We start from the raw sequence: 6279 nt of genomic DNA on the forward strand, positions 1-6279 counted from the left end.
TTGTTTCATTTCTATTTTGTCTTCTAGAGACTCTAAGTCATATAGGACCTAATATAATGTAATACAGTGTTTTTTGTTTTGGGTTTTTTTTTGACATCTTTTATTTCCAACAGATTTTACTTCTTTATATTTAATTCTGTGTTACCTGGCATATAAACTGTTTTTCTTTTTATATCACAATGTCATTGTATTATGTACCTTCACCAAAAGTAATACAATCCTATTTGTTCAGTTTAACACTTTTTTGTTGGTTTGAAATTTACATTGTCTCATATGAGCACTGTGGCTCTACTTTTGTTGTCTGGTTTACCTTTGTTCAGTCTTTCACAATTAAACTTTCTGTGTTACTTTGTTTTAGATTTTCGAAGATAGGGTGTAGGTGCACTTTCATTCTGATATGAATTAGGTAGTCGTTTTGTTTTACAAGGGTATTTAACTGATTTACAGTTATTGTCAAACTGCCATTTTAATCTCATTTCTTCATCTTGTTTTTTGTTTTGCCAAAAACTTACTCATATCTCTGATGTGGAGAACAAAGACGAAAGAAAAATTTTAAACTTCCCTACAATTTACAGCCCATTGACAAGTCCTTGAGACAGACAGAGTGACCTTCTTCCAGGAACTCAACTGCTTTGATATTAATACTTTGCTAAGGGCAAAAAGCAACCTTAGCTTGACCTTATCATAACCTCCAGGATCCTGTAAGTCTTCTTTAATATACAAAAAAATCCCTTTGAAAACTTTCTTTATCTCTACCCCCCAAGGTATATGTTAGCAATCATCCTCTAAGCATATGGCCCATTGATGTACACCTGAAGGGTCTCATGACTAAGGTTTTACTACACAGTAGTAAATGACCTTATCCTAACAACAGCTAGCCCCTCAATGTCCTGGAAATCTTGCTTCCAAATTCCTTAGGAACTTATGCTATCCCTAACCCCCTCCCAGTTTAAAAGTATATGATCAGGGGCGCCTGGGTGGCTCAGTCGGTTAGGCGGCCGACTTCGGCTCAGGTCATGATCTCACGGTCTGTGAGTTTGAGCCCCGCGTCAGGCTCTGTGCTGACAGCTCAGAGCCTGGAGCCTGTTTCGGATTCTGTGTCTCCCTCTCTCTGACCCTCCCCCGTTCATGCTCTGTCTCTCTCTGTCTCAAAAATAAATAAACATTAAAAAAAAATTAAAAAAAAAAAGTATATGATCAGCCACTCCTCACAGCCTCAGTGCAGCTCTTTCTGTCCACAGGTCCTGTCTCTGTGCTTTAATAAAATCACCCTTTTTGCACCAAAGGTGCCTCAAGAATTCTTTCTTGACCATTCACTCCCAAACCCCAACATTTAATATCAGCTTCCGTCAAAAATTCAGAAGTAAAACCAGTTGATCATTGAAGTAGTAATTAGTAAAATTTATTGTGCACACCGCAAAAAGACAGTTTGCAGACCAGGAGTACTCAAACCAAAACATGAAGTGGGGCTCAGGGGTATATTGTTATAAGAAGCTTATTTGGTGAGAAAGCACTGACTGTTTATTCTTCACAAGGGTTGTAATATTAGAATTTTCTTAAGTGATAAATAATTGGTCAGTGGTTACTTCATATCAACCTTGGGGGACAGATCAAGTTTTGCTTATGATTTCTGGAAGCAAAAGCAAGCAATGACCTAGGTCAAGTTAGTCTTGCAAAATAAGCTGACTTCAGCTCTGTTTGTATGACTAACCTGGTTTTGTCTGCTCAGGGAATTTTCAAGGCTCGTCTCTAGTTTGGTTTTCATTTCAAGAATTCCCTCCCTTTTGGTCATTCCCTCAGCAGGTTGAGAGTATGACCAACTGGTATCACGTTATTCTCCTTACCACTGTTGATGTAATCAGTCCAAAGAATCATATATCTGCTGTTTCCATTAGTTGAGTAGTCAGGCCAGAGGGCCATGTAGTCACCGTCTTCATCATTTGTGTAGTTATTGTTGATTCCATCCAGTTGCCTAATCCTTTGTGAATACCATGTAGCATGTGAGTGGGGACTGACAGGCGTTTAAAACCTGAGAGAGTATACGATACGCTAGTGAGATTAATATGATGACTATAGGGAGAACAATAGCCACAGATTGAGAAATTCCCCAGAGCTGAGACTGTAGACACCGAGATTTAACCAGTTAAATAACTCAAATGGGTTATAGGCATAACACGATGTCTCGGCAAACACATATCCTCATGATTACTTAGGACAGGATGAATATGAGGATGTTTTATTTCAGGAGGCAGTGTTGCAGGTGAATTTTCACCTGCTTTAGGTGTCATTCTGATATGAGCAATCAGGTAATTTAATGAGAGGCATTTCTATGGAAACAGAAGAAAAACAAAGGTTAATAGTTTAAGCAAATTATAAATTCAGTTTCTGAGTTTGGAGAGCAGCCAGTTGAGAAGATTTCTAGATGTCGGGTTCTAAGCATCTTTAGATGGAGTGAAGGCAGGCAGCGGCAATCTGACACATTCCTGGTTTGCAGTGTGAATGTCTCTGGTGAGCTCTGAGTGGCTGCATAGCAGTAGGCATGGAGATTGTCCACACATGAGCTGTTGTGCTGATTTCTTTGAAGTGTATATCAAGTTATCCAGCTTTAGTTGCATGGCTTCCAGAAAAGGGCAGTTTTAGTTGTATAGTGATTGCAAGCCAAAAGAGTGAGAGAAAATGGAAAATGTTAGTTTGGAGAGTTCTAGCCAAATGTTGGAGAAAACTTTGAAGAATTCAGGATCTAGTCCAGTTTATAGGTGGAAAACAAAATCTCAAAGACAATTAACAACACAGGAATCTGGTATCTACAAAGGTACATGACTGAAACATAATTTTTCTCTTTATAATCATCCCCATTTCTATGAAAAGAAACCACAGTAAGACTAATTTGTTTGCAAATTAAGTCTCGTTTTAATAAACTTGGCCTGGATATTTATAGAGGTGCAGCAAGAATAGTGATTGACCATATAGGCTGTTTTAAATCTGCTTTGGGGCGCCTGGGTGGCTTAGTTGGTTAAGTATAGGCTGTTTTAAATCTGCTTTGGGGCGCCTGGGTGGCTTAGTTGGTTAAGCGTCCGACTTCAGCTCAGGTTAAGATTTCACAGTTCATGAGTTTAAGCCTTGCATGGGGCTCTGTGCTGACAGCTCAGAGCCTGGAGCCTGCTTCAGATTCTGTGTCTCCCTCCTCTCTCTGCCCCTCCTCCGCTTGCGCTCTCTCTCTCAAAAATAAATAAACACTAAGATATTAAAAACAAGTATATCTGTTTTGCTGGGACTTTTTCATAAGGAATTTCAGATTGGACTTTCAAAACCCTCTTGAAGGTAGGAAGCCAAGCCTAGGATTTACCCAGTTGGTCCCTTTACAAGGAGAAAAGATTCTTACTGAACTTATGCAAATTAATACATTGTCATGAAAAACAAGAGTATTCAGTAAGAGTTTCCAAATTCTGCAGGGGTCAGATAGGGAGCAAAAGATAAATGTTTCAACCTTTGTTGCAAATACGTACCGTCAAATTGTTCTAAGTTATTGATTAAAATAGATGAAAAAAATAATTCTTTATATCTGGAAAACAAAACAAAGAATTAGCAATAGTTTTTTTTTTGTGTGTGTTTTTTGTTTTGTTTTGTTTGTTTTGTTTGCTTGTTTTCCCCTCCTTCAGAGTTTCTTACCCTCATGGAGCTCAGTACAGATCTGTGGAAAGGTTCTCATCACAGAGAACTGGCAATTGTTTTAAATGAAGTAATAAAAATTATAATCATCTTCATCAGTTCATTCAGTGTTACACACTTAATTATTGTTTTGCTTCATCTTGGGTTAGCAGCTTTATGAATCAATCAGTTTTCCATTGAAGTTTTAAAGTTCTTACTCAGTTTAATGTTACAGTCTTAAAGTCACCAGAGACCTGCATTTTAAATTACTTGTTAGGGTCCTTTCTGTGAATCTCTTTGAGGATAAAACACTTTTGTTTGTAATTGATCAGAATGCTGTTAGAGAAGAATTGAGAGTAAAAAATAATTGTGAATGACAAAAACCTTAAAAATAGCCATGGTTAAAGATCCAAACCAAGATGCAATTGACTTAGTTATCCATTCAACCAAAGTGACAATTAAAAGACTTCAAAGGCAAGTAAAACCTTGGCTCTAATAGAGATGACTCCGTTATTTTTTGAAGTAACCAAAGACTTGAAAGAGACAATGTAGGGGCGCCTGGGTGGCTCAGTCGGTTGAGCGTCCGACTTCGGCTCAGGTCACGATCTCGCGGTCAGTGAGTTCGAGCCCCGCGTCGGGCTCGGGGTGATGGCTCAGAGCCTGGAGCCTGCTTCCCATTCTGTGTCTCCCTTTCTCTCTGCCCCTACCCCGTTCATGCCTTGTCTCTCTCTGTCTCAAAAATAAATAAACGTTAAAGAAAAAAAATTAAAAAAATAAAATAAAAAAGAAAGAGACAATGTAAAGCACAGGAAATAATTTCATAAGACACAGAATCTTTATTTCCTAGGCAGATTACATTATAGGTAAAAAAACTTTGTTTATAATTCCTTATAAAAAGCAAACCACCAATCTAAAAAACTAAAACACACATCCTTTTAACAGAGAGAAAACCAAGTTCTAACACTGCATCAGTATACTTTTGATATTAAAATTGTCTCTTTTTAAAAAATAAATCCATTCCAACTTAGCTTCACCACGCATAAAATTCCTTTCAGAAGATTCATTTTCCATAAACCTTTTACAACTTCCTATATCCATTTAGGTTTTGTCCTTTTTCCTTTCTTAATTTCAAACAATCATTTATATCTTTCCTTACCCAACCCCCCTCCTCCCACACCATATTCTATTTTCCTTACTTAGTTTTCATACAGAGTCATTTTTTAACCCTTTTTTTTAGACCTAGTAGTTTTATTTTTACATATCAGTTATAAATTTTTACTATTGGTAATCTTTGCTTTCCAGTGAAAACTAGGAATTAGGCAATAGTGAACTATCATATTTAGTATCCTGTAGTAGATTAGCAATTTTAAATATATTTCATAATTCCTAGAAGTATTTTCTTCCTTGTAGTAAGTATTTCAGTGTGGCACAGAACATGTTTATCAATACTCAAATACCTTTTGTCTCTGTAAAAAATTAAAAAGCCCAAAGTAGATAAACTTATGCTTAGCATTTAATGTTTATTTTGTTTGGAGATGATTTAGAAATTCAATGAATATCCATGGACTTCGTGTAAACTTTTATCTTACTTACATTTATTTAAATTACTTTCTTTAAACAAGTACCAGCACCTGCTTACTCACCAGCCTGAGTCATTGGCGGGTTTCTTTGGATCTCACTTCTGATCCTGTGGAATGTCAAAAGTTCAGAAATAACAGAAGTGAAACAGATGAATCACCAAAGCAGTAATTAGTAAAAGTGTATTGTGCTCACCCAACAAGACAGTTGGCAGAATGGAAGCACTTAAACCAAAATATGAAGCGAGGCTCAGGGGTGCATTGTTATAAAGAAGCGTATGTAGCGAGAAAGCAGTGACTATTCTTCATGGTGATTGGTTAGAATATTGGAATTTCTTTAAATGATAGGGAATTGGTCAGTGGTTCCTTCATATAACCTTGGGAAGCAGTTCAAGTTTTGCTTATGATTTCTAGAAGCAAAAGCAAGAAGTGACCCGGGTCAAGTTAGTCTTAACAAAATAAGCTGACTTCAGCTTTGTTTACCCGACCAAACTGGTTTTATCTGCTCAAGGAATTTTCAAGGTTGGTCTCAGCTTGTTTTTGATTTTAACACTCCTATTTCCAATCCTTCCGATCCTATGTGTACTGTTTTATTTAAAATTTTCTTTCTCTTATAATGATTCATACAACATGGTTTAAATTCTATGAATAACTACATTTAATTAAAAATACCTCATTATTAGGGGAGTCTGGGTGGTTCAGTTGGTAAAGCTCTGCTCATGATCTCACAGTTGTAAGTTTGAGCCCTGCATTGGGCTCTGTGCTGACAGCTCGGAGCCTGGAGCCTGTTTCAGATTCTGTCTCCCTCTCTTTTAGCCCCTCGCCTGCTCACTCTGTCTGTCTCTCTCTCTCAAAAATGAATAAACATTTTAAAAAAGATTATCATTATTAGTTTTGTTAATTTTTATCTTTTTTTTTAGAATAAATTCTGATCTTCATTTTATTCACTTAAAAAATTTATTTACTTATTTAAGTAATCTTTACACCCAATGTGGGGCTCGGAACTCATGACCCCAGGTCAAGGGTCATATTCTTTACTGACTGAGGCAGCCAG

The 6279-nt window shown here is 36.9% G+C and overlaps 1 long non-coding RNA gene across 1 annotated transcript; it reads right to left on the reverse strand.

Moving 5' to 3' along the window:
* Positions 1-2220: 2220 nt before the first annotated feature.
* Positions 2221-5449, reverse strand: LOC125932778 (uncharacterized). The gene is made up of 2 exons (XR_007460749.1): positions 5292-5449; positions 2221-3562 (listed from the first exon to the last, which is right to left on the reverse strand). It is a non-coding gene; the product is annotated as an uncharacterized LOC125932778 (long non-coding RNA).
* Between the last annotated feature and the right edge of the window lie 830 nt (positions 5450-6279).

Source organism: Panthera uncia, chromosome D2 (genome assembly GCF_023721935.1).
Source record: "Panthera uncia isolate 11264 chromosome D2, Puncia_PCG_1.0, whole genome shotgun sequence".
NCBI classification, from domain to species: Eukaryota; Metazoa; Chordata; class Mammalia; order Carnivora; family Felidae; genus Panthera; species Panthera uncia.